The sequence below is a fragment of the Tyto alba genome, unplaced genomic scaffold (genome assembly GCF_018691265.1).
Source record: "Tyto alba isolate M040663 unplaced genomic scaffold, T.alba_DEE_v4.0 Super-Scaffold_36, whole genome shotgun sequence".
Classification (NCBI taxonomy): domain Eukaryota; kingdom Metazoa; phylum Chordata; class Aves; order Strigiformes; family Tytonidae; genus Tyto; species Tyto alba.
Genome location: NW_024881311.1, coordinates 248732 through 276102, shown reverse-complemented (window position 1 = coordinate 276102; position 27371 = coordinate 248732). Strand labels below are relative to the sequence as shown.

General features: G+C 40.3%; 1 pseudogene; it reads left to right on the top strand.

Annotated features, from left to right (window-relative positions):
• The first annotated feature begins 307 nt into the window (after positions 1 to 307).
• Positions 308 to 22307, top strand: LOC122152420 (annotated as a pseudogene).
• The last annotated feature ends 5064 nt before the right edge of the window (positions 22308 to 27371 follow it).

Genomic DNA, 27371 nt, shown 5'->3' with positions numbered 1-27371 from the left:
TCATCTGTCTGACAGGGGGTCAGCGCTGCGGGCAAAACAGCGCTTGGCTACTTGAATTCAAGAATCTAATATTTCCTGCTCAGTAAGACCTGCGACCAGGTCCGAATAATCCTGACTCTTTAATTTGTGAGATTGTCTGCATTGTGGGGGACACAGTTATTCTCTCGTAACTATTGATTTTCTTAAAGGAAGTCAAGGTAGTTTACACCTGAAGGGTACTTGGGCAAATCTAGGACACCTATTAACTCGAGTCAATCTGGAATCCTTGTGAAAAGCTGAGCTTTTGCTTCCTGGCTGCTGGGAAAAGATTCTGCTTTCAGGTCAGTCTGGAAATGCCCTTGCTTCATACTTCATCTGCTTTGGGCTTTTAGCAATTGCAGAGTGTAATTTACCAGTAATAAAAACCCAATTATGCGCTGAACAACAAGGATTTTTGAGAAGTCTTACGAATTTCTCTTTGTGAGGGGGCTGTGTGTGCCTCACTGGATTTCTTGCCTGCATTTGCCAGGAGAACAAGTGCTTTATCTTCTTCATGCTCACCATCTCAGTCTTTGAACATCCTTTTCTCCTTTACTCTGTCTTCTACCTTAAAACTAACCACTGTGCCCTTTGAGGACACTGTTTTTTTTGTTTTTTTATTTTTTTTTTTCCACAGTGGGAGTATTCATCATTCATCCTAGATCTCAAATGGAAGTACTGAGGTTCAGTTAATGTGATCTAAGGAAACCAGATGCCCCCCCCCCCTCAGGAAACGTTGCCCCTGGGGGTTGAGACCTGCCCTCTGTCTGTTCAGATTGCTTGTGGGACCGGACCTGCCCTGTGGTTTGGTGAGCCAGGCCGGTTAGCTGCTACCCTGGGAGTTGCTGGGGAGGGTCGGCTCATTGGCTTCAGCAAAGGCTTTGTGTGATAGAATTCTGTCACGGATATGAAAATACTGTCTGTTAACTGATACAAATCTCTGTTCCATTATGATCAGATTGTCTCTGAACTTCATTGGACTGAACTATAATGCAGATTCATACTCCATAGTTACATTGCAATAGTTTATTTTAAAAGCTGTATCAGATAGATTGAAGAGAGAAGAGCTTGTGACAATGTGGGGAAATGCAATCAATGCAAATTAACTTATTTAACATTTCTAGTGTAGAGACGTCCAATATCACAGTAGCATTTCATCGTTAAAGAAAAAAAGATGTTGGTAATTTCTAGTTGTTTGGTATCCTCCAGGTTATCGGAGATGGTGATTTGAAGAATCAGGTTTCCAATATGAACAAAGCAAAAGCGTCATCTGAAAAAAGGTGAATTTAAAACCATAGTGACTTCTCAACATCAAGCTATTTGAGATTTGTGAAAAAGCAGACTTTATCTTATTAATAAGATAAATCAAATATGCATTATGAGCCCCTAGTAAGAATGTGTATCCTGATACACCAAGGGAGTCAATATTGATTAGCATAAAGTAGCTTCATATTTAATAAATGACTCTTTAAATTTACAATTTTCAGTTAGTATTAGACATGTTAAAATATAAAATACGCCTTACATTTCATTGTAACAGTTATCGACTAATTTAATATTTTCAAGCAAATATGGGCAAAACATAAAATGATTTATATTGAATGAATTAAAGGATAAGTTTATAATACTGTATAGGAAGCTATGATGTTTGTCCTAAGATGTATACAAACCTTGAACAGTTAGGACAAACAAGAGTGGGGTTACAGAAGGTTTCAAGAATTGAAAAGTTGTGTTTGTTATTTTCATGATAACTTGTTTTAGCAAATATTTGAAAAAGTTATGAGGTTATCTATGGAAGACAAAATATCTCTTAAGTGTCAGGAAAGGATTTCAGTCTTACTCTTTTCCTAAGATATGACAGGTTAAAGCACCTCATTAAATCAGACCAGCTAATCATAAAAAAAAAAAAAAAATATTCTGTAGATGGGAAAATAGGGAATTTTTGCTTCAGCCTTAGTTCTCTGAAATACCGATTATCTTCTACGTGGGTGGATGAATTTGCATGAAGGACATGCTCTACTGTGGATTAATTTTCTATGTTGGGATGGAGTTACAAATTTTAGTTTAAACCACTGCATGTAGAATCATCTTTGCTTTTGCGGACTTTAACAGTGGAACAGCTAGATATCAGGGACTGGTTGCTCCTGTTTGTGTAAGAGATGGATCAAAAGAAATAGTAAAGAAACTATTATGTTTTCTACGTATGGTGTATTAGTTCCTTAGGCGATATGATAAGCAAACTCAAGCTCTCCATCAACAGTGGGTATTATTGGAAATACTACTAATTATAATACATGAAGTATACTATCACACAGAATATTAGATTTCTACAAAGTGTCTACTTAAGTGCTGTTTATTCTTCTTTAGTTCTTGAGTTAAAAGGAGAGCTTCCATCCCTGCAATTCAAAACTGTGGTTCCCAAAGTAATGAATAAATTATGGTGACTTTAGTTCACGGCTATCTCTGTACAATAATCAGAAGTATCAGCTCTCTGAAGATTACGTGATAACTGCAGGTGGTTGAGAAAAAAATTTGGAATTGGTTTGCATTGGAATAAAACAAAACCAGACTCATGAGAAGCCTGCCTACTTCAAAATATTTTTCAAAAAGCTCCCTGTAACATGCTGAAACACAGCAGACCTGTTTGCTGCGAGGGAAGAAGACGCTCCCTGCTATGGCAGCGCGCTGGCTGAGTGCAAACAGCAGCTTCAGGGGAAGTAGGTACAGCTGGTGAACTGAAGGTTTCTGATTACTTCCTTCATTTGACTATTATCTTTTGGGAGGCTTCTTGCAAGGTGAATAGCTGAAAACCATCCTATAAGCTGCCATGACAGCCGTCAGAGTTCTCTTTCTCATTGTGAAGAAACACTTAGGAAGGTGTAATGATGTGTTTTAGCATTTGCATAGCACAGTACTGTACAGGGACTCCTGGAGAGTTGTGAATCTAGCACTTCATCGTAATCAGAGTAATAACGCTTAAACTTTTGGGGAGTTGGTGAGACTGGGAGAAACGTCCCTGCAGCAAGGGAACTTTCTCTGAGAAGATGTTTTCTTGTTGAGGGAGTTCTCTTTTAAACATGAACCCCTGAAGCCCTCTGTTCCTCACTGTCTGGGCAGGTGCTTCCTCTATATCTACTCAAAGCTTTCCTAACCAGAGAAAGAGGAAATCCACAAAGCTGTCTGGGTAGCTAGAGCCACACTGTGCGCTTTGGCAGCAGCTGAGGTGGTGTCAGGCTTGTTCCTGCTTCTTTTTTGCAAGTAAGATGGTGTTGTGAGGGGCATTTGGAGCTGTGGCCTTTGGTCATGGGCTGGAGAAAGGGTTTCCTGCCCATGGAGACATGCAGTGTAGGGGATCAAACAAGCCTGGTAAACTTCACCTGAGGATGCTAAAAAAAGTCTAAATCCACCCCAGTATAATAATTATCGGTTGTCTTCAGAACACATGAGATCTGGGTTAAGTAGTGAAAGACAGAGATGACAAACATAGTGGTTGTGTCTGTGGGAGTCGGGGAGCAGAAACTAAGTAGCTGTAGATCAGCTGTCTTCTTTTCTTTGCACAGAAGGATCCTGGAAGAACTAACCGAATGCGTGAGGCTGCGAACAGCCAAAGGTGGTTTGAGTTGTTCTTGAAAATCCATCTGATTTTTCCTATGTGAGAGAGTAACAGGTCTCACGGTCAGAAAAGTGGCATTAGAATACCACAAACGTGTTTAAAGCTTTACTAAAATAACCACTGCATGTGATTGCCATCAGGGAGCTGAGGCAATTGCTCTCTCCAAGTGCTCTGGAGTAGGGCACTGACTGGGTACCAGAGCAGGGGTGGTTGATCACTGTCAGAAGGAAACAGCGCACGGTTTGTTTCTGGATGTGCTCTTTCCTCCTCTTTTTGGGAACGACTGAAAATACTTTGCGCTTCTACTAATGATCTGAAAGAGAAGAAAGAGTTCTTGTTAAAGCTGCAGACAGCTTGAAACTGGAAAGATCTGCAAAAATATTAGAGGACCAAATGATTTCCAAATACTCCTGTGAAATGCAGAAAAGAATATTTGCTGGGAAGATGTGCAAGGTACTGTGCTTAGAGAGGTATACAACTGCAAGGGATAAAGGACAGTCACGTTCGTAGTGAGGAGAGCCACAAATAGTGAGATTGAACTGCAGGGAGAAAATCTTTGGAATGAAGGGACACAAGGTGTGAGAATGAAGGTGCCTTTGGTTACTGACTCACCATTTTTGCAGGCTGTTAAGGACTGTTTGGGCATATGTCTGTCATGAAGAGCAGCTGTGGTGTTGATCCAACTCCGAAGAGAATAGCTTATATGGCCTTAGGAAGTTTCTTCTAGTGCTTTACAGCCATTTTGATTTTTATAGCTAAAGAGAGCAGAAACTGTTGCCTGCAATGACTACAGAGTGCTCTTGTGAGGAAGTTTTAGAATGAGTGGGGTCAAAAATGTCTCCTTAGTGGGAAGACAAGCCTTGTATGAAAGGCTGGCCACAGTGTTCAGGGCCACCTGTGAGCTTCTGCAGCGTCAGCAGCTTAAGAGGAAATCTAGCTCAGACAGGACGCAGTTTTTATTGTGCCATTCTGACTACGTCCTTGGTTTACCTAGCTGTTGGATTAAAAATACTGAATTCCATGTTGCCCCTCTGTTTTGGAGAGCTGTCTCCCAGATTTGGATCCTGAATGGTTTGTTGGTTAAAACGTATGTATTTGCATTCCAAATATCAGAAGGAGTCACGCTGCAAATTGGGTTCTATTTTGTTCTTAGGTCAAATGGGTTGTCACAGCAATATTACATACGGATCAGTCAGTCAGGCTGGCTGCCCTATTTCTTGTCCTGCAGCCTTTCTGATTTACTAGGCAGACATTGAAAGCTCTCACAGTATTATAACCACTATGTATATTAGTGCAGAATATTAATAAATAATTCTTGTTTTAGGAAGAAAACTCAGTCATAGCTAAGAGGAAATCAGGGCTTTAGTTTATATTTCAGCATAGACTCTGAGCTGATGTTATTTTCAATGGCAGTTGATTTGGTATGCTGAAGACATGAAGTTTATTTGACTGTATATCTGTTGGAAGACTTCTTGCAAGATGAATAACCTAAAACCATTCTAAAGATACCTCTTTAACCACTGCAATGAGCACTCATCGCTCTTGATAGAAACTCTGGCCCCAGGAGGAGATGATACTTCTAAATCTTAGGATTTAAATTGTTATATCACCCAGTAGTGAGAATGACTTACCATTCCTGAACCTTTTAAAGCTTTTAGTAAGTATGGAGAAACTATGTTAGATGCTAACGTTGTACATGTTATATTACTTCCATGTGCTGGCATTGCTTGGATTTTGCAGGTCACAGCAGTCAAAAATCATGTTTGCTCTGAAATTTTAGTGCCTGTGAATGAGTTTGTCTTTATGAAAACTTGTATTGTCTTGTTTGTTTGTTTGTTCCTAAGGACTATCTTTGCTTTCTTGGGTTGTTTCCAGCTTTCAAACTACATTTATTTCTGTGTGAGACCAATGAAATACCACAGTGGAACTTTTAGATATGTACACACCCGCACACTGAAGCAGCAGTTCTCTTACACGTTGGTTTAGATGTGGGTTGGCTGGGCTCTTTACTTGTTTTGGTTGTGAGCTGCTGAAGGCAACATCTTTTGGAAGCTTGTCAGCTTGTATACCAGACGAACAGAGGTTATAGATTTCATGAAAATCTTGGGTTTATTTTGGAGTGTTTCAAGTTCAGAGGATGAATGGGAGCATAGAATTAAACAAAACGAATCTTATGCAAATAATAACGGCTTTATACTATCCAACCTGGTTTTGGATGATGAGAAAGGATTGGGGGGATTATGCTTTACTTGAACAAGTAATATTTTATCAACCAAGACAGATTTATTTTAGATCCAAAGATCCTTTAAAATCAAAGTCCAGCAAATAACCGAGAAGGTGATATACTTACTTCACCGTATAAAATTATTTTGACTTATGCTCTATAAATAGTATAACCATTTCTTATTACTGATGTTAACAGCTTGTAAGTATCATCTGTAATCTGAAATTGATTTTTGGTCACGCTTCTCATTTAGATGTCAGTGTGGAAAAGTGGAAGTGGTAGAAGCAGTTTCCCCAGCAGCTGTTGTATCGATGTGCTTTCATGGCAGTACAGACTTTGCTGTCAGCTACCTTTTTTTTCCTTGATTTTAACATACTTGCCCAAATCTAAGCTAATTATTTTAGTAGAGATAACTGTAAGTGTGAAACCTTTTCATATATGTAAAATACAAATCAAGGCGTAATAATTCCTCATTGTTATAAACAAACCTGACATATTTATAAAGCTAATGTTACAGACTTTAGTTTTATTGCAGATAGTCAGAACAGTATGTGTATGAAATGAATTATTGTCGGTTATTGTGGGACGCTAATGTTACAAAAGTGCAAAGTCAAGGTAGTTAATCCTTGGAAGTTATAATTTCCTGTAATTAATTATATGACTCTACTTCAAATGTTAAAAAATTGTCTAAAAATTACTTTCATGTGGAAATGTGAATCTCAGCACTATTCTGAATAATTGTTGTGTTCTAAAACTGGAGAGCAATAAAACAATTTCTAGACTGATTCTATTTTGAATACTATAAATATTTACTTTTTTTTTTTTAGCCTCTGTAATCTACCTACCTATACGAGTCCCTGGTTTAAATTTGTTTCTTATATTAAATACATTTTCAAGGCAATTTTATGATGTCAGGCTAAAATACCTTGATGTTAAAAATGAATTCAAACTCTGATGATAGCTTTGAAAACCTTCGAAAATTTTTTCTTCAGAATGGTGTTCTTTTTCTTCAAATGGTGGGTGCTGCTTTGCTCACCTCACGAATTACATATTCTTTCACTTTAGAAACACAAGCCCGGAAGGCAAACAGTCTTTGGGACTGTTTGTAGGCAGTTTTTTCTTGAATGGCAGGTTTGATCCAGTATCCTGGCCCTTAAGATAAACTGTATTAAATATAAATTACTCTAACTGACATAAACAACATTTGTACCTACATCTGGATTTTTTTGCTGCAACTAATTTCTCTGTTCACAGTTGGTCTTGGAGATGCTGTTATACATAGTTAGTCTGCTGCAATGCAGGCTTTGTAAAATCTGTAAATTTGCCAGAATTAAAGAGAATTAAGACTGTTCTCCAGTTGAGATAAAGTATGAAGGTGAATTAGCAACTCCCCTTATTCTAACGTGGGATTTCTGTTGTTAGTGTTTTTTTCCTCTGATCGAGGTGGAAAAATGAATGTAAAAATTCTTTGTTGTAGTGTTTCTACCAGTTCTCAGACTATGTCTCTGCTGTCACAGCTGGAGAAGATCAATTTGGATTCTGTATTAGGAGAAGCAGACAATGCCAGATATGTTACCTCAGAGATCCTTCATCTAGTTCAGAGTCAAGGTAAATATCTCAGTTTTATGGTTTTAGTAGTTTTTGTTTTGATGAGCCTTCCTTCTCGTATTTCTTCTGAGGTGGACTTTAATTGTTGTTTCTGTTCGGTGGACTTGATTAGCCATCTGCTTTTGTCACTGATTGTTTAAAGCACCTGTTTAAGGCCATGTTTAAAGTTGTCTGATATAGTATTGGTTACACTGAGTGCATTTTGTATTGTCAAACAGCTATAATTTAAGTGATAATTCACAGTATACATGTGTATATATATACGAGAAGTAGAAGTATCTGGAAGAGAGCTTTCTTACAGATTTTACCTTTACAGTGTTTTTTTCTAGGACAAATTGTTGAACAAGTGAAAGCAAAAATGAGATTTAAAGTCACTTAAGTCTTTGATTTATTTTAGTTAGTATTATCTACATATATGCAGTTTTTAATAGATTTTATTATTTACAGTGTAGTGTAGATTTTCTGATCAATCTGTATGTGATCACAGGGCATTTTGCCCACAAGCTAGTATATTAAAAGAAAAATGGTCTTTTTCTGACTGGCAGAAAAAAACAAGGAGGAGATGACTTCTAAGGGCTCCACTGGAATAGAAGTTATCCTGTCAGCCCTAGAGGTAAAACCTTCCGATCTGTGTGGTTATGGGTACGTAGCAAGTTTTCATTTTATCACTGGGCTTTGTATTACTACAAATACGTTGTTATCCTATCTAGTCTCCAACACTTGTGTAGGACTGTGATGATTAGATATGGTCTAGTTAAGAATTTCTCTCCCTTATTTTTAAATATTGTAAGAAATAATTTGTCAACTATCAGTTCTAATTAATATGCCATACTGCAAACTAAATTTTAATTGGTTTTTTTGGTTAATTCAGGCTGCATAGTAGGATGATTAGCTGGGTTGTTACATCTTAAATTCTGTTTGATTTAGTGGTGGCAGTTTCTCTGAGCTTGTAAGTATTTAAACCACTGTATTAGACTTCTAAATTAAGTAAAGAAATCCCTCTATTTTACATTGCAGAATACAAAAGATCCTCAAAGTATTCGAAATATATCGAATATCCTCATTGAGATTGTGTCAGTTGGTAAGTTTTCATTAAGGAGCAGTTTGCAATTTGTGATTATATTCCTGTATTCTTCTGCAGAAGTTGTGTTTTTCCTTTGGGAGGCAGGGTTGTGTTTTTTTAGTAATTTTTGGGGTTGTTTCGAATGTTTGCTAACAGTGATTTGTATGCAGAATAAAAAGAACACAAAGACTGAAGCCAGCTTTCAAATAATCATACACAAATAATTTACGTTGCTGTAAGTATAAGGCCAGCAGGTTCTTGCATAGTGCAGTCACATATGAGGAAATATTTCTGTTCTAAAGACTTCCCTTATGATAACTGTAGCTTAGGTTCTTAATTGTTCTTTGGCTTCGGAGATATCAGTTGAGTTTTAATTCCTCGGTGGCGGTCGGAGGGCAGGCGTCTTAGTCACTAAAGGAGGGACACAGATCTTATTGCAGTTGCTTTTGACTGCCAGCAAAGACTCTCCAGCAACTGGAGAATTAATGGTGCTTCATCATACTCTTCTTGCAAAAATTGGTCCAAAAGGTGATAATGATATACGTACATAATATGGCTTAATACTTTGTAGTTTTATGATTGTAACTTCAAAAAAATTTTCTTTCTATTATTGTGTAAGCATGCATGTATTCAGAATTGGTAAAGGAGAACACAAAGATGAGTAAAATAGAGGGGAGGAAAGAATGATGAAAAATAGGTAAGCAGAGTTGACAGCAGAAGAAATTCACAGTTCGTTTAACTTTTTTTTTTGATAACAACTTCAAAATTAGTGTGAATAATCTTGTATTTCTTTGACGTCAGACAAAAAGATTGGCATGAAAGCAAGAATTAATGGTGCCCTAAACATATCATTGAATTTAGTGAAGCAGAATTTGCAAAACCACAGGCTAATATTGCCATGTCTTCAAGTATTAAGAGTTTACTCAACCAACTGTAAGTACTGCTGATAGTTATTTTTTTTCCCATGTGATACAAAAGTTTTTACCTAGATACAGTTGAAACATCCAATCTACATGCTTGTTCAATGTTAGATATTTAAAACAATTATTTTTATCTGAGAATTCAAATTGCTTGAATTCTAATAAAAGCTGTGAAGCGTGCTTGTACATCTCGTGTGTCTTCGATTTTTATTCAGTTTGTGTGTGTGTGTATATATATATATATATATACAAACACTGCCGGGGGTTTTAACCAGTGCTATTGGATGTGTGAAACTGAGTCATCTAACTTTCATAAATGCTGATCCTTTAAGATTTAAACCAGAAATACTAACATTATGCTTGCGAAAGCACTTCAAATTAAATAATTATTCTTTTTATTATACACGCTCACTTATTTTTCTTTTTACTATTTTATTTCATTGTAGATCACTAATGTAAAACTTGGTTCACACAGGACATATTTTAATTATTTAACCTTTCCCTTATTCATTGTGTTGAAGTGCCCTACTATTGGGCTAATACTCTTCCACGAGAGCCGAATTCATTGTCTGGGCAGGCAGTAGGAAGTTGAAGAAAGTAGTGTGTTTCTTGCTGTATCTCTGCTGTTGCTTAGATGCTCTTAAGTTTTTCCTTTGAACTCAAAGTGGCCATTAAACCTCTTAAATAAATATGAGAAATGGAGAACTTAATCACATTCCTCCAAGAGAATCCATAGGATGATCTGTAAGTTTATGTTTTCAGGACATTCAGATGAGCACCTATAATTCATAAAGTCCCAATTCTTTTAAAATGTGGAAACTTTATTTCTCTCGCACTTCTGATAATGAGGTAAAATGCTTCTAAATGGGAGCGTTGAATACAGATAGTTACACAGCTTAGGTGAAAAGTTGCTTTATCCTGAAAATGGGAAATTGAACGGAGTGTCTAATTTGGATTCTGCGTAGACCAGTTCTATCTTGTATTTCCCACTCCTTATAAACAGAAAAAGTAGCAGTTTATTACATTCCGATAAGTAGTACTGGTTAAGCATTGCGTACAGTTGCCACCAGGATAGAGTCCTAACTTTTCTTAGATTCTAGTGGTGTAATGTTGCTGCTCATGATGATGAAATTGCAACTTGGGTTCAAGTACTAAATTCTACACTAATCGCAGCATTCATTATGCTGAAGTCAATTTTTAGTTGCTCTCTTCCTGCTTCATTAGGAGTGCATATTGCTAGACTTGCTTGGGAATTGAATTTCTGTGCCTGTTTCAGCAGTTTGTATTTTCAGTGGGCATTGGGCTTCAGCCATGTATACACTGAGTGAGCAGAATGTAGGTCTTAACGTAATTTATTTTGTTCCCTTTCAAATAGATTTTTTTGTTTGTTTGTTTCTGAGAACATACATGCCTAACATGTAGCTCAGGAAAGCTTGTATCGGTTGGCATTTCCAAATTTTACAGTGAATGCTTGGCTTTCAAATCCTGGTGGACGTACCTGTCTATTCTGATACTGAAGGATAATAACAAGTCATAAAACTTGTCAGATTTGACATTTTAGAAACCCTGCTGTCTTGACAAACAGAGATTTTTTTTTTTTGGAAGAAAATTGGAAGAAATTTTTTGGAAGAAAAGAGAGCAGAAGCATGCATTGGAAGTAGTATATGATTTTATTTGTAAAGTAATAATGTTTTTCTTCTCTTTCAAATTTTATCAGGATTGGATTATCACACTAATTATGCACAGAGTACTATTTGCTTGTCATTGTATGTCTTAAAGCACAAACGTATCTGTCATTTTTTGTACTTCAAAATGAACTTGCGTAGATTTTAGTTTATTTTTTTCTTTTGCCTTCCTTACTATCTTAAAATGGATTGTTTTTAACTCTTGCAGCTGTTAATGCAGTGTCCTTGGGAAAGAATGGAGCAGTAGAACTGACATTTAAGTTCATTGGCCCTTTTAGTAAAAAGAACACTAGCCTTCTGAAGTAAGTAAGGTCTCTTTAATATAGTATATAGAAAAACCTTAGATACATTTCAAAACTTACTTGTAAATGGAAAATAATATTAGAGAAATTAATTGTAACTCATATTTGAAAGCCAGAGTGGAAGGAGGTGGCAAGCAGAACCACAAATCTGACAGTTTAATTTTCCCCAGTAAGGTAACAGAAAATATTTGAATGTCTATTCACAGTACTGGTAGAAGAATATAAATATTATTTTTTGTCTCTAAGATTCCTGCATGGAAACTACAATAGTTATCCTCAAATCAAGACAAACAGATGAAGATAATCCCGTCATTTTTCAATTAGTTGAATTGGCTCCCATATCTTCATTGAGTTTTTAGAGCGACACTATCTGTTTTATTTTGTAATAGAATTTTCTTTCTGTTTTATTTCAAAGCAATTATAGACTCTCAGAGCAAAATCGTAAAACATAGAGTAGCAAGCACCAGCAATATCTGTGCAGTAGGCTATTGTGTGTTAGAAAAAGAAATAAATTCACTGCATACCTTAAAGTGATGATTTAAAATTTTTTTTTGCTTCCCTCTGTGTTTTTATTGTTGTTGTTTTTTTTTTTGTTTTGTTTTGGTTTTTTTTTAAAGTGAACTTAGGGTAAAAATAGATAAATAGGTCTAACTGGAGGTAGCCCCTTCTTTATACATTAGCACCTCTTTTAAAGTACATACCTGTGGAAAACTGGACTTTTCATCTGGATAGCAAAGTAATAATCTTATGTTGTTCATATTCTGAATTCAGTGCAAAAAAATAGTGTTATGTTATCTAAATCTGTTATCTGTGGGCACTGGAGTATCTTTGAACAAAATGCCCTTCCCCTTTAAGCCCCAGGTAAAATTGGACATATTAACTTACTGTTCCATGATGTAAGTAATTGTGATATCCTTGTTTATGGTCTAAGATCAGATACATGAAGTATACCTTTACAAAGAGGGTAAAAAGAAGTATATACATCTTCTAGTTGTACATCTTGAGTTAACTGAGACAAGATCTTTGTGTACAAGCAAAATTTTACACGTTGTATTGTAGTACAGATTGATGAGCATTACTTCTCAATCTATTTATACACTGCCAGTTTTGACCTAATTTTTTTAAAATTATGTCCTTTCCTGTGTGGGAGTACTTGTTCTGCTGCTAACATAAAAACACGACTTTCAAATGGATCTCATCCATTGATTATGGTTCATAAACATTATGTTGTTAGTTTTGGTGTTTTTTTGCAAAGGCGGAAAGTTTTTTTAGCCATTGCAATGATATATTTAGATTTCGTCATCAGACTTCAGATATATCTGAGATACATCAGATATATCAGAGATGCATGATATTTTATTAAAACCAAATTTTAAGAGCAAAGTCTGTGATACAGTGCAACCAGAAGGATGTGAGGGTAGATGTTAAACATATCTGTTAGCCGTAAATATTTTATGTAGCTTTACAATGTTGTTTGACTTTTCTTGTTATGTTGACAGGGTTGCTTTAGACACACTTGCTGCATTGCTAAAATCAGGTAAGTGTTTGACTACAAGAAACTGTTTGTCTAGTTGAGATGTATATGTGTGTGTGTGTACACACACAGAGTAGAGATAATACTAAGTCTGTGGCTAAAACAAAATCAAGGCTAGGAAATTTAGAAATAAGGGTAGTTTTATCTGGAGTCTTTGGTGCTTTAATATTTGTATGGTATGTACATATACGTTTAATAATAAGTTACCATCTCTTCAGTTGCACACCAGAAAGGCTGTGCTGCTTCTGCAGAACTGGGCTTGATCCAGGGTGGAGAAAGAGCCTTTTACAGGCGCTCACCTCAGCCCTTCAGTAACGGTCATCTATAGCATAACTCCTGCACATCTTCTTTATACGTACATCTGAAAATAGCTGTTGGATGGCAGGGAGAAATGCAGGGTTTCTTCAGGTACCTTTCTGAATAATTAGGTTTTGGGTCCTAGTGACGAGTCTGTCAGTGATGCTCATGAAGCGGTGGAACCAAGGGTAATGAAACAATTGTCTGTCCCCAGACGTTGGCTATCTTGTCTGGCAGCAGCGGATCCTGACAAATGTGATCTCAGCAGAATTTGCACCAGGATTGGAACTGACAAGGAGTTAAAAACTCGTTCTCTCCGGACAGTTGTATAAAACCTGCAGCATTCCTAGTAGTTTTAGTGGAGTTGGATAAGAACCGAGGCATGATTAGATTTGCAGAAAGCCATTTCAGACAAATTACAGGAAACTTCTGTATCAGTTATTACAGGGTGCTGAGTTTTCTCATGTTTTGATCAGTGTGATACCTTGGTCTTACAGATTTGTGTAATTACTAATGTTGGGATTTCTCTTTGGCAGATTGAGGGAAAGAACAATAATTCAGAAATATTTAATATTCTGTTCTGTAAATGAGCAGTTAAACTTTAATGTTGGGGAAAGAAATTAAATCTTGAAATGGTGTGTCTTTAAAACAGAAGGTCTTGTGCATTTATTTTGAGAGGTTTTATTCAGTCCTGAGGGGTTTTGACATTGTAAATTCCTACACTTTCATATGAGTAAATCTTTTCATAAAAACACTAATCTCTGGTGTATCAAGTCCAGTTGTCATACTGATTAGCCAGTAGTGGGGGTAGAGATACCCTGAGTTTCTCAAATTTGAGTGATAGTTGCTGCAAAACTGTATGGATGACAGCAGTAAGAAGTTTGTTTCAAATTTTGTATCTGCACAGTGTGTGTGTGTTATATAAATTTTTATCATGCTTTCATTATTTCCCTGTTAATAGGAGTGCCTTGCAGTAAGAACTTTTGATCCTCTCATCAACATGGCCAGCCTAATAATGAGAAAACGTTTTCCTAAAAATCGTCTTCCTTTACCAACTATTAGAAGTGCTTTCCATTTCCAACTCCCAGTTATTCCTGCCAGTGGTCCTGTGGCTCAGCTGTACAATTTGCCTCCTGATGGTATGTTCATTTTGTAGTATTTTATCTTTGAGTATGTAGCATAGCTTTAAGTAAGGTGGAATCGACTGCAGTTATTTTGTGTTCTCCACTAAAACCTGGATTCTGATATTCTTCTCAGCTAGAAAAGGGCCTGTGGCTGTTAGTGTAGAGCACCAGTTTCTAATGTTAAGCTTTAACTGATTAAAATTTTGTCTACACATATTTTATGGTTCTGATATATAAAATAAAAAATTAAAATGGGAACTAAAATGTCATGTTCATCAAACACTGGACTGTAAATCATAGGCTACACATATTAGTCCACAAACTTAAATGGGTGTTGTGGTTTGGGCTCGGAGGGCAACTGAGCACCACCCAGCCGCTCATTCCCCCCCTGCCCCACAGCTCTGAGAAGGAGAAAATAAGCCAGGCTTGGGGTTCGAGGTAAGACAGGGTGGGATAAATCACCCACTATGGTCACGGGCAAAAGGCAGACTCGTTAGGTGTTAAAAAAAAAAAAAAAAGGAACGTAGATTTAATGCAGTTACTAACAACAACACTTAGACAGAGAAGGACAGTGAGAAGCATTACCGCATCTTGAGAACACCTTCCCCCCAGCCCTCCCTTTTTCCTGGGCCCAGATTTACTCCTGATATCCCTACCTCCTTACCCCAGGGGCAGGGAACTGGGGGTGCAGTCAGTGCTGCCGCTTCTTCCAACTTCAGGGCGGGAGGGGGTGGAAGGAACTTCTGGAACTTCTCCCCCTGCTCCATCGTGGTCCCCCTCTCACAGGACACAGTCCTCCACAAACTCTCTCTGACGTGAGTCCCTCCCACGGGCCACATTGTTCCCCAAACTGCTCTGGTGTTGGACACCAACTTTCTCCAACTGGAGTCCCTCCCATGGCTGCAGCCCTTCCCAAGCTGCTCCAGCGTGGGACACCCCTGCGTGCTGCAATCCTCCCAGCACTGAGCTACAACAGAAGGGGCTGCTTCTTCCCACATAGTCCCAGCTGATTTCGGGTGCAGCCACCTTAGTCGGCTGTATGATGTCCCTCACAGGCCATAAATTAGTGTCTGCTCCACCGTAGATCTCCATGGGTGCCAGGGGGGGCCGCCCTGCCATCTCCCCACAGGATACAGGGGGGTCTCTGCTCCAGCACACCTCCCCCTTCTTTTCTTCCTCCGTTCCTCCACTGACCTTGGTGTTCATGCAGCTGCCGCAACTGCCCCTCACCACGTCCCCTCTTAAATAGGTTATCGCGGAGGCGCAGCTGATGGGCTCAGTTTTGGTGCAGAGGTGGAGCTGACTTGGAGCTGGGGGAGCCTCGAGAAGCTTCTCACAGGGGGCCACCCCTATCACCCCCTCCTCTGCTACCAAAAACCTCCCCACTCACTCAAACCCAGCACAATGGGCTCTCTTTTTAACTCGCATTCTCCTATGTGAAATGTAATCTAGTGTGCACCCTGTTTTACAGGAGTGTATCTTCCTTGATTTCTTTCTGTTACTCGGAAAAACCGGATGTAGTGAATCTAGATTAACATGCCATTTGAAGCACTGTTTTTTAAATTATTGTGGTTAGTCCTTCATTTGCATGATGAGAAAGGTAGAGCTGCTTTCTTGGACTCTTGCAGTCTATGAGGCAACAGTTGTCTGCAGAGCATTTGTATGGTGCTTTGTTGGAAATAGATTCATCCCATTGTGAACACTCTTCATTAGTTCTGGATAATATTGAATGCATTTTCATATATGGTGAAATATCTTGGTACCTGAGTAAGCAACTGATGAAGTTGCTGTCAGGAAGTTACTTTAAAATGAAGAGGCAAAGTCAGACTTTTTAGTATCTTCTTATTCACAGTACCTCCTGAAATAAAATGTGGTCATTGCGTGAAAGAAGACATCTATCTGATTGGGGTTCAGATGGATCACACTCAAACTGCAGGAGGTCAGAGTTTGTTTATGTTTTGTCTTCCAAGTGTGTTTTCGACATTTCAAAGAAATGGGTTCCAAAATCCACAGAAATTAAACCTCTACTTACTACTACCAGAAACCTTGTATTCTGTTGAAGTAGGCTACCAATAGTGGTTGGTTATTTTTAATAGATTTGTTATCTATTTTAAAAAGAAGTGAAAAACCTAGGGGCATAGAATACATAGGATTTTATTTTTCAGGAAAAACTTCTGTATTAAAAGACACGTAGAATGTTGGGGTGGGTACAGATCTGAGTTTATTAAAAGTATACTCTTGTGTAGTTAGTATTGTAAAATCAAGACATGTAATCATTCTGAATACACTAGAAGATCAGTATAATTTGTAGGCCTCTGAGTGAGCTGTTTACTGGCATTCGGAAAGTTTTCTGCATGGAAAACCTTTCAGAAAGCATAACAAAAAAACCTCAGCACTCAAACCACATGAGAGCTCTAGAAAAAAGATCAAATTTGCCACTAGTGAGCAGAACACCTGCCAGAATAACCAGCTAATGCTCACTTCCACATATTAAGGAGTTAGCCCACTTCTTCTTAGTCATGTGTAAATTGGTTTGCTTCCCCTTCTTTTTCTGGGTTAAAAAGGGAAGAAGTCCTAGATAAACTGGAGTCCAAATACATCAAAGTAAGTAGAAATTAAGTGGAAACTAGTCTTTAGTGTCCCAATGGTTCCACGTGTCTAAAAAAATAACATGTTGCTGTATGCTTTGGGGGTGAAATTTAGTTGCCAGCCTGTCTAGGCTGAGCAGTTGCAGTGACCACTCTCCTTGAGTATTTTCCGCACCGATTGAATCTCCAGTGATATGTTCCTGATTTTTTTTTTTTCCTTAGATTGTTACGCACCCACTTAAACAAGACAAAAAAGGTGAAGAGGGTGTCTCCTCCCACTGTTCCCTGATACAGGGGCAACACTAGCTGACATGACTAAAAGCTGCCGAGATCTCAGTTGTTTCGTTGGATGTGGTCATTACTACTTGTGTTGGGAAAACATGTCAGAGCCACCTCCTTTTGTGCTGACCTCAAGCCATGCTGAGATGTTCTCGACACATACACATTCTAAAGTATTTCTAATAGCCATCTGCTGTCTTGCTGGGGTTTTGGGGGCAGAAGGGTGTTGGGTATTTTTTAGTTCTGTTTAAACCAGAGATCTTTGATTTTACTTAAAACTTCATGGAAGTGTAATAAACTGGGTCTGCAACATTGTCAAACAAGCATTTTATTTTGTAGATCTTGTACTAGTAATTAATGTTTACTAGTTGGTTTTCACAGCTTTTTCAAGTGGTAAGTAAAAAAGAAAGTAAATCCAGAACATAAAGTTTTTTTGAGCTTATGTATCAGAGAGTCATAAAATGGTTTGGGTTGGAGGGGACCTTAAAGATCGCCTAGTTCCAACCCCCCTGCCATGGGCAGGGACCCCTTCCACTAGACCAGATTGCCCAAAGCCCCGTCCAACCTGGCCTTGAACACTTCCAGGGAGGGGGCAGCCACAGCCCCTTTAGGCAACCTGTTCCAGTGTCTCACCACGCTCACAGGAAAGAATTTCTTCCTTCCACCTAATCTAAATCTACCTTCCTTCAGTTTCAGACTGTTACCCCTCACCCTCTGACTACACTCCCTGATAATTGTCCCTCCCCATCTTTCCTGTAGCCCCCTTTAAGTGCTGGAAGGCCGCTATAAGGTCCCCCTGGAACCTTCTCTCCCCTCGGCTGAACAACTCCAACTCTTTCAGCCTGTCCTCGTAGGGGAGGTGCTCCATTCCCCTAATGATCCTCATGGCCCTTCTCTGGACCCACTCCAACAGGTCCATGTCCTTCTTATATTGCGGGCACCAGAGCTGGACACAGCCCTCCCAGTGGGGTCTCACGAGAGTTGAATAGAGGGGCAGAATCCCCTCCCTCGACCTGCCGACCACACTTCTCTTCACGCAGCCCAGGACATGGTTGGCTTTTTGGGCTGTGAGTGCACGTTGTTGGCTCCCAGTCAGTTCTCCATCCACCAACACCCCCGAGTCCTTTTCCTCAGGGCTGCTCTCAATCCACTCATCACCCAGCCTGTATCTGTGGTTGGGATTGCCTTGACCCATGTGCAGGACCTTGCACTTGACCTTGTTGAACTTCATGAGGTTTGCACAGGCCCACCTCTCAAGGCTGCCAAGGTCCCTCTGGATGGCATCCCTGCCCTCCAGCGTGTCGACAGCACCGCACAGCTTGGTGTCATAGGCAAACTTGCTGAGGGTGCACTTGATCCCACTGTCCGTGTCCCCAACAAAGATGTTAAGCAGTGCTGGTCCTGACACCACCCCCTGAGGAATGCCACTCGTCACTGCTTTTCACTCGACAGACCACAACCCTTTGAGTGCAACCACCCAGCCAATTCCTTATCGGCTGAGTGGTCTATCCATCAAATCCACATCTCCAATTTAGAGACAAGGATGTCATGCAGTACAGCAGCTTTGCAGAAGTCCAGGTAGATGACATCTGTTGCTCTTCCCTATCCACCGGTGTTGTAACTCTGTCATAGATTAAATGTTTTGGATTAAATGTGTAATCTGCCTTACAAAGCTTTTTTGTATCACAGTGGATGATGCAGTAGATGAAAGTGATGATCATGAAGATACTGAAACAGAACCAGAAGTTGAAACCGAAAATGATGATGGTAAGGACCAACATTTTAAGGTTGGTATGAGATAAAATGGACAGGCAGAAGTCAGGCATAATGGGTTTTTAAGTTGCTTGAATCATGTATACAGCCATATATATTCTAAGTGTAAAAGGACTTTGAAGAGGTTTCCTGGGAAGTTCCTAAAATTAAAGAAGCTGCTGAAACTGAAGGTGGGTTCTACTTGAAAATGTCAGCCTTTGTTGTTCAGATTTTTATCAAAACTTGTTTGCTTCACACTTGATGTGTCTGGAGTACAGTGGAAGAGAGCTGCAAAGTCTTAGCAGTGTTCTGTTTCTAACTTGTATTTCTCTTAGACCATTCTTCCCACCTGAGCTGCTCAGTATGTAGGAGCTGCTCTTAACTTTCTCTGCCGTTCTGGACTGGGATTGACTAGGCCAGTGTTTCAGCACAGTAAATCTGAAGTTCAGCCAGCTGTAGAGGTAGAGATCAGACCTCTCAGTATTGTAGCACTTTGGGAAAGTCTTGTTCTGCTCTCCAGCTGCCAGTCAGGACATGAAAAAGAACATTTGGTCAGAACAGCCTTTTTCTGTATTTTTATGGAACATACATTCAGGAGTTAATTGAACTGTATGGACAGGCAAATTTTATTCAAGGATCTCATGAGCCCTGATGAAGGGATTATCTTCCATAGAAGCAGTTAGGCTTTTGTCACTGCAGTCAGATGAAATCTCCACATTCCAGGTTGCAATAGTTGGACTGTGCACAGATCTCATGTGAAGTGTCGTCTGATGTCTGTGCATAATATATTTGTATGAAAGCAAGAAAATTTAGATGTTTGTAATCTTCTGTTGACACGGGGGCTTTTGCATATTAGTAAAACTGAGCTGCTTAAACCTTCCTGGTGAAAGAGATAGTTTAGCTAATTTTAAAATAGTGATATTCAGCTTTTAAGGGAATGGCTGCATCAGAATTAAAAGGTGAATGTAATTATTTTAGAAGTTCATTAATTCTGGACGCAAGATTAATTTATTCTGGTGCTCTTTCAGAATGATGATATTGAGACTGATATTAATAAACTGAAACTAGACAGGAATTGGGAAGACCCATAGAAGAGCTGAAAATATATGAGCAATTTTTCCCGGAACTTTTAGAAAACTTTCAGGTAAAGTATGTGTTACCCACACATCCCTCATCATGATGCATTGACCCTGGTATAGTCTGCCTTTTTTTTTTTTTTGGGAGGGGGGGGGTGAGGGGGTGGGAGGGGGAGATGTTAGTGGGTTAGTTAGTTCCTCTAGCCAAAAAGTGAGAGTCAGCAGTTCTAGAGCTACATAAGAGTGCTATATAGTGAGTTATTCAGTTAGATGTTATGGGTTACTTTAATCTGACTGAAAAGGGGGCTGTTGGCAGATATAAAGGAAAACTGTTTTCTAATGTCTGATTATTGCACACAGCAGGAAGTAAAATTGTAGGAAAGGATGTGAGACTTCTGACAAAAATTCATCATGGTAGGTATTTCCTTAAATGCTGTGCACCTCTTTAAAGCAGTTGGTTGAAGTACCTGGGGAATTGCATTGACTTGATAGCTTGCTACTTAATAACTACTTGTTTATTGCTGTGACACTATCTTCTTGTAAAAGCTGAAACTTCATTGCTATGTTCATGTAAGTTTAAAGCATAATAACTGTTGTCTTTTAAGTTATGCTTATTTTGGATTATTGCGAAGCATACCTCAGGAACAATAGAAGGTTTTCTAATATTAATGAAACTTTAGGAACTGTTTACTCTTTTTTTTAATATTTTTTTTTCTATTTTTTAAGGAATGTGAGTTAGTTTCCAAGGAACCAAAGCCTTTTGTAGCTGATGCAAATCTGAGTGGACCTATTGTTGTTCCTACAGCAGGAGAAGAGCACTCTGCTGAAGCAAACAAGTCAACAAAAGGAGTTGCTTTGAAGGAGAGCAATCCTTTATTGACAGAGGAATCCAATAGAAGGCCAGCCTTTCTGGAACTACCAAAGAAAGAAAGTATTAAAGACAGTAGTCTACATGAGCAAAATGATCAAAGGAACTGTTAGTGGTCGCAATCGCGAAAGAACTTACCTACACACAGCAGATAAGCAGGCACTTCTTTATTCCAGCACTGGGGAACACGGGGGATAACTCCGCCAAAGACGTGTTCCCCGACAGGTACAAAGCACAACATATTTATACACTTTTTCAGCAGAGTCATGGTTACATAAGATCAACAAAATTCATAAAGTTTAAGTTGACCTTAATAATGATTGGCTTTCTGTTACCTCATCTTACCTCTCTTCCTATTCTACAGAGATCATTGGTCATCTTTACTGATTGATTTAAATAGAATGGGGGGAGGGCAGTGATTAACATATTCATGTTATTTCCTGGGAATTATTATCATATGCAAATGTCCCTAACGCACGCGTGGTTATACTGGACGGGGTCCTCTGGTGGTCGTCGATAGTCTTCCTCACTGTGTCGGCTGATTGAACTCCATCCCTGCGCATGCTCACTCCATCTTTGGTTAATGTTCACCTCTCCCTTGGTGAACCAAGGGAACTTGAACAATAGGTACCAGTTTTCCTCTGGTACCTATTGTTTCAAGTCAAGATCCATAACCAGTACCCATTGCGTTAATTCAGAGTCCATAACGATTCTCATAGCGTTCAAGGCACACAGCATACTAGTTGCTTAATCCTAAGGGCCTCAGTGTACTTTATATTCTCAGAACTACTGTAGCTTCATGTTAAATCAAAATCATACTTTTAAACTAAAATCAAAATAATATTCTAGGATCCCGACTGTTTTATTAAGGTATTTGCAACAGAACTTGCTTCCAAAGAAACTTGCCAGTGTCTAAGCCAAGAAATTGTGAAAGGATTGGACAGAATCAGTCTGCAGAACAGTGCGAAAAATGATCAGTATTATGGTACTGGGTGTGTAATAAAGAAGGAAAGCAAAACGGGCCTTACCACACTTGCTTGTAGTAAACCTTGTGAACATGTTTCACCCTGTGGAAGTAGCCTCTTTGAAGGATCATCTGTCTGGCTGGGAAAACTCTGCTGCACTGGAGTGGATTCCGAGGAGGAGGATTCCAGATCTAGTTCATCAGGGGAACAAGTCATGCTTGAAGTTTCTGATGTATCACCAGTTCATGACTGTGATCTTTATATTGAAATGGTGAAAACCACAAAGTCTATTCCTGAATATTCAGAAGTGGCCTATCCAGATTATTTTGGCCATATTCCACCCCCATTTAAGGAGCCTATTCTGGAAAGGCCGTATGGGGTACAGAGGTGAGTTACCATACTCCTTTTTTGTTGTTTTCCTTCCCCTGAGAAACAATCTTTAGGATGAGATTAGCAGGCACATATACAATGTTTATTAGTCATTTAAAACTGTTTTCCGTGAAAAGTAGTTTGAAGATAGGTGAGTAGACATTGATCAATGCAGAACCATAAACAAGATAAACAATATGTTCTGATGTTGTAATTGCTAATTCTGTAATGCAGTTTCTAAATACTAAGTTTAACTTACAGTCTCCCCTTGTGCCTTCCCACCATCCCCCATCATGTGAATTTTGTAGTTTAAAAACCAAAAGAAAACAAAACAACCCATGAAAAGCCCAGACAAACAAACAAGAAAAACCCCACCTGAATGCTCCCTTCAGGTCTTAGCAAAGAGAGGACAGTTTAAAGATACTTCAGCTCTTCTCTTTGCTGTGCTAACAAAGTGATCTTTAAGGAAAATGTAGTGGGAAAAAAAAATAGTGCCTATAATTGTTTGTTTTTAGTGATTGTAGGTATAACAGAATTTAGAGGTAACAAATTCTGAGGATGCAGTTTGTGTTAGTTCCTGCAGAATAACACCCAATAAACACAGAATGAAAAATAAACCGACAAAAACCAACAGATCAATCCGCCCATTTATTTCTTCACTGAGAGGTATTAGGAGGTGATGGAGGGTGATGTGGTTCTTAAGAATAATTAGCAGAGGCGGTATGAAGAGCTGGCTCACGTGCACAGGAAATTACTGTAGAGACAAATCAGCATGCTGGCGGAACATGTGATAGTAGGTACGGGACCTTGCCGCTTGCTTTCAGCTTTATACTTATCACTTTAACCAGTTTCTTGAGCTACTTCGTATTTACACTTATTAAAAGGATCAAGTGTGCTCAGGTGGTATAATTAAAATCCTTTAGTTGTTTCACACGTGTTGTAAAAAAGCGATCTTTCTAGTGAAATGACCAAGTGTTGAAACACTAACAACATGAGTATGTCATTACTAGAAAGCCTCCTTCAGTGTTGAAGGAAAAGAATCTTCCCTACAAGCTTATTTTTTAAACAGATTCAACTGATTTAGAAGGGAGATAATCTTGAGTCAGAAGTCACCTAAGAACTGCATTTTAAGGAAGTCTTGCAAATCTTCATGTATGTTTTTGTAGTACTTAATAATTCTGAATTTTCCTGAGTAAAACTGAGTGAAGTCAGGTAGAATTTGTCATTCCACAGCTTGTTCTTAGATGTAAAGCACTGTATTATCTTTGATTTTTAACCGACAAACCTATGTGTGTGGTTATACATAAAGCTGATTTCTAAACCATGAAGGTAATTCTAGAGTATGTTTTATTTTTGTTGTATTTCCTATGTTGAAAGTAAGTTTTTTAGGTCTTGTATGAAACAAGAAGGAAATATCAGGTAATATTCTCAAACCTGAGTTAAAAATCCTGCATCACCTTTTTAAGGTAGGCTGTTGTGAGAATTCAGTTTTCTACAAATGACTCAGTCTTGCTACTGCAAACATAGCAAATTTCTGAGAAGGGAACATGCGTAAAAAGTGCCTAATCTTTTTAGGAATTTATAGTTTATAGGAAGATGCTGAAAATGAGTTTGGCAGGGGACATGGAGAAGCTTTTAAGTCTTCTACAAAGCTGTGTGTAAGCTCTTGGCATTCGGTGGGTTTTCTGTTCTCCTAAATGTCAGCAGTTAGTTACTGCTCATCAGCTAAGTCTTCAGAAAACAAATGGTTACCTTAATCCACCTTTGTAATTTAAGAAAACGTTAGTGGGGGGGGCTGAGGTGGGGAGTTAGGGTTTTCTTTTTACTCTGTTAGACACATGTGGTGTGGGGTTTTGGGTTGTCTTTTTTAATCTTGCAATATGCTAGGAGATGCAGTGGTTTTGAATAGGCTATGGAAATAAAAATTCAGAAGTTGGAAAGTGTCATAAATGAAGTGGGGAAAAAATGTCAAAGATGACAGGATAAACAAATTAGAAGCACAGATAAGAATAAAACCAGCAACAAGTGAGCTCACCCAACTGCAAGCCAGAGTGAATGAGACAGAAGTGCCTCAAAACCACCTGAACAGAGAATCAGAGTCTTCAGGTATGAGCAAAACACTCTTCTCATTCTCCTCTCATCTCAGAGGGAGCGAGTGAGCATGCTTGAGAACTGTTGTAGATGAAACATAGCTCTCTAGCATCTCTTTATTGTTCTGTATGGCATTCTTAATTAAAACACTCTACTTGCCTGTTTGGCCTGTGGTTTCAAATTCTACCAATGCAGCCTTCAGAGACAAAATTTAGAACCCTTGTTATATTAGAAGCTAAATTTTTCATTTGTACATGATGCATTTCTGAAACCTTGTAAGAAAATCTGGAACTTGGAAACTGAAGCATGAGCTGTTTTTTCTATGTAATATATTACCATACTGGTTCAAAATGCCCAGACTTATATATGCAAACAAGTCAGCAAAAGTTGCTAAAATATGATTGCATGTAATACACCAGAATTAGGATACCAACTAATACTGTGGCGCTAGTTGATAACATGGGTGTTCTTACTCCAGAATAACTTCCTGCTCCCAGTCCTGTACCTGCAAAATCTAGCAGGTATTAGTAAAGATACAAAGTAAGCAACCTTTAGATTCACTGCTAAGTAACAAGCCTTTCTTCACACTAAATCTTTTATTTTCAGGCAAAATTAGATAAAGGTGCTGAGTTGTACAAAGAAGAAATTGATCATCTCAAAACACAATTGGTAAAATGTGATATGGAAAGAATGAAGCAATCCAACTCTCTTGAAATTAAGTAAGTTCAAACTTTACCTTGTTACAATTCTCAATGACTTTGGTTTGAGGCCTATTGTCTGGGCCTTTTTTATTTTGTTTCAATCGGTCCTTTGACTTATGAGTGAAGATCACGACCCTTTTGGAAGAGCCCAATATGTTCGCTCTATCCGCTTGATACGATACCATTGTTGTGGTTTAGGCCTGGTTGGCAGCCAACCACAATGCAGCAGCTCTCTCTCCCTTCCCCTCCGGCAATGAGAAGGGACAGAGAGCCAGGCTTGGGGTTCAAGATAGGACTGGGATGGGGAAAAAAATCCCCCTTTTATGATCATGAGCAAAAGGCAGACTCGTTAGGGGAAGGAAAAAAGAACATACATTTATTATAGACACTCACAACACATAACAGAGTAGGACAGTGAGAGGCATTGCCACATCTTGAGAACACCTTCCCCCCACCCCTCCCTTCTTCCCGGGCTCAGCTCTGCTCCCAATATCTCTACCTCCTCCCCCAGTGGCGCAGGGGCAGGGAATGGGGGGTGCAGTCAGTGCTGCCACTTCCTTCATCTTCGGTGAGGGGAGTGTCCGAAACTTGTTCCTCCTGCTCCATTGTGGTCCCCCTCTCACAGGAGACAGTCCTCCACAAACTTTCTCCGACATGAGTTCCTCCCATGGGCCGCAGCATTCCCCACACTACTCCGTCATGGGTCACTAACCTTCTCCGACTGGATTCCCTCCCACGGCTGCAGCCCTTCCCGAGCTGCTCCGGCGTGGGACTCCCCCGCATGCTGCAATCCTCCCAGCACTGAATTACAGCAGTGGGGCTACCTTTTCCCATGAGATCCTGGCCTTCTTCGGGCACAGAGCCTTGATCAGGCAAGCAGGAGCAACAGGCCATAAATCAATGTCTGCTCCACCGTAGATCTCCATGGGTGGCAGGGGGGGGCCGCCCTGCCGTCTCCCCACAGGATACAGGGGGGTCTCTGCTCTGGCACACCTCCCCCCTCCTTTCTTCCTCCGTTCCTCCACTGACCTTGGTGTTCATGCAGCTGCAGCAACTCCTCCTCACAAGTCCCACTGCCCGTCACCACGTCCCTTCTTAAATACGTTATCGCAGAGGCACAGCTGATTGGCTCAATTTCCCAAACAGAGCTGACGTGGAGCTGGGGGAGCTTCGAGAAGCTTCTCACAGGGGGCCTCCCCGATAGCCCCCTCCCCTGCCACCAAAAAACTCCACCACTCACTCAACCCAGGACAAAGGGTAAATGGAGATCTACTCCACGGGGACCTCCCTCGCTGTCCCTCGTGCCCCGATACAAAGTTCGACCCAGAACCCGTGAGTTCCTGAGCTTGCTGCCGTTACGACCCAGACAAGTGTGCTACTGACCTCTATTTATTGCTACTACCACTATTCTGAAATAAACAGTCAATCCCTGGCGCTGTGGGTCGGGAGTCTGTCAGGAGGGCTGGGGCAATGGGCTCGGGGGACGGGGGGTGGTTTCAATTCTTCCGGGGGCTGGAGGGTCCTAGGCTGGTCCCACAACAGCTGGCCAGCTGTGTCTGACGGATGTGGAGGCCGGGGTGGAGGTGGGCGGGCCAGGCATCTGTCCGGGCTGGCGAGGGCCGGTCCCCTGGAGCGCTGTGCCAGGCCGGCCAGTTCTCCAGGCAGAGGTGACGGCCGCTGGTGTCGGGTCCAGCTCTCAGGGGTGCCGGGGTGGGCCGTCCGGACGGCTGTCCGGGCGCGAGGGATGGCTGCTGGGGTTGGGCTAGGCTCCTGAAGCTGCGGAGGGGCGCCTGTGGAGAGAGGAGACTGCTGAGGCCCCGCGGTGGCTGCGGTGCCGGGTGGGTGCCAGGGTGCGGGGCAGCGTGGGCACCCCATGGGTCGTGGGCACCCGGCTGCACGTGGGAGCTGTGGGCACAGAGAGCTCTGTGCAGAAAACGTGGGTGCCCTGCACCCCTCGGCTGGGGCTCTGCTCGCCTCCCCACGGCTCATCTCCTCTCGGCCCTGAGCAGCCTGACCTGCCTGCTCTGCACGTGCCGCCAAGGGCACTTGACCCCGGCAGAGCGAGGGGCCCAGAGCTGGGCACGGCACTGCAGGGCCAGGAGAGCCTCCTGTTCTCCTTTCTCGGCGTGCCTGCCAGAGACCAGCACTCGGCTCCCGTGCCCGTCCCTGCCCAGACAAGGGGACAGCCTTGTCTGTCGGAGCGTTTGGCCGGTAACTATCTCGGCACGCCAGAATACCTGGCCTCCAGACGCTTCGTGGCTAATAGCAGCCATCTGACACACAAGTTTGACAAC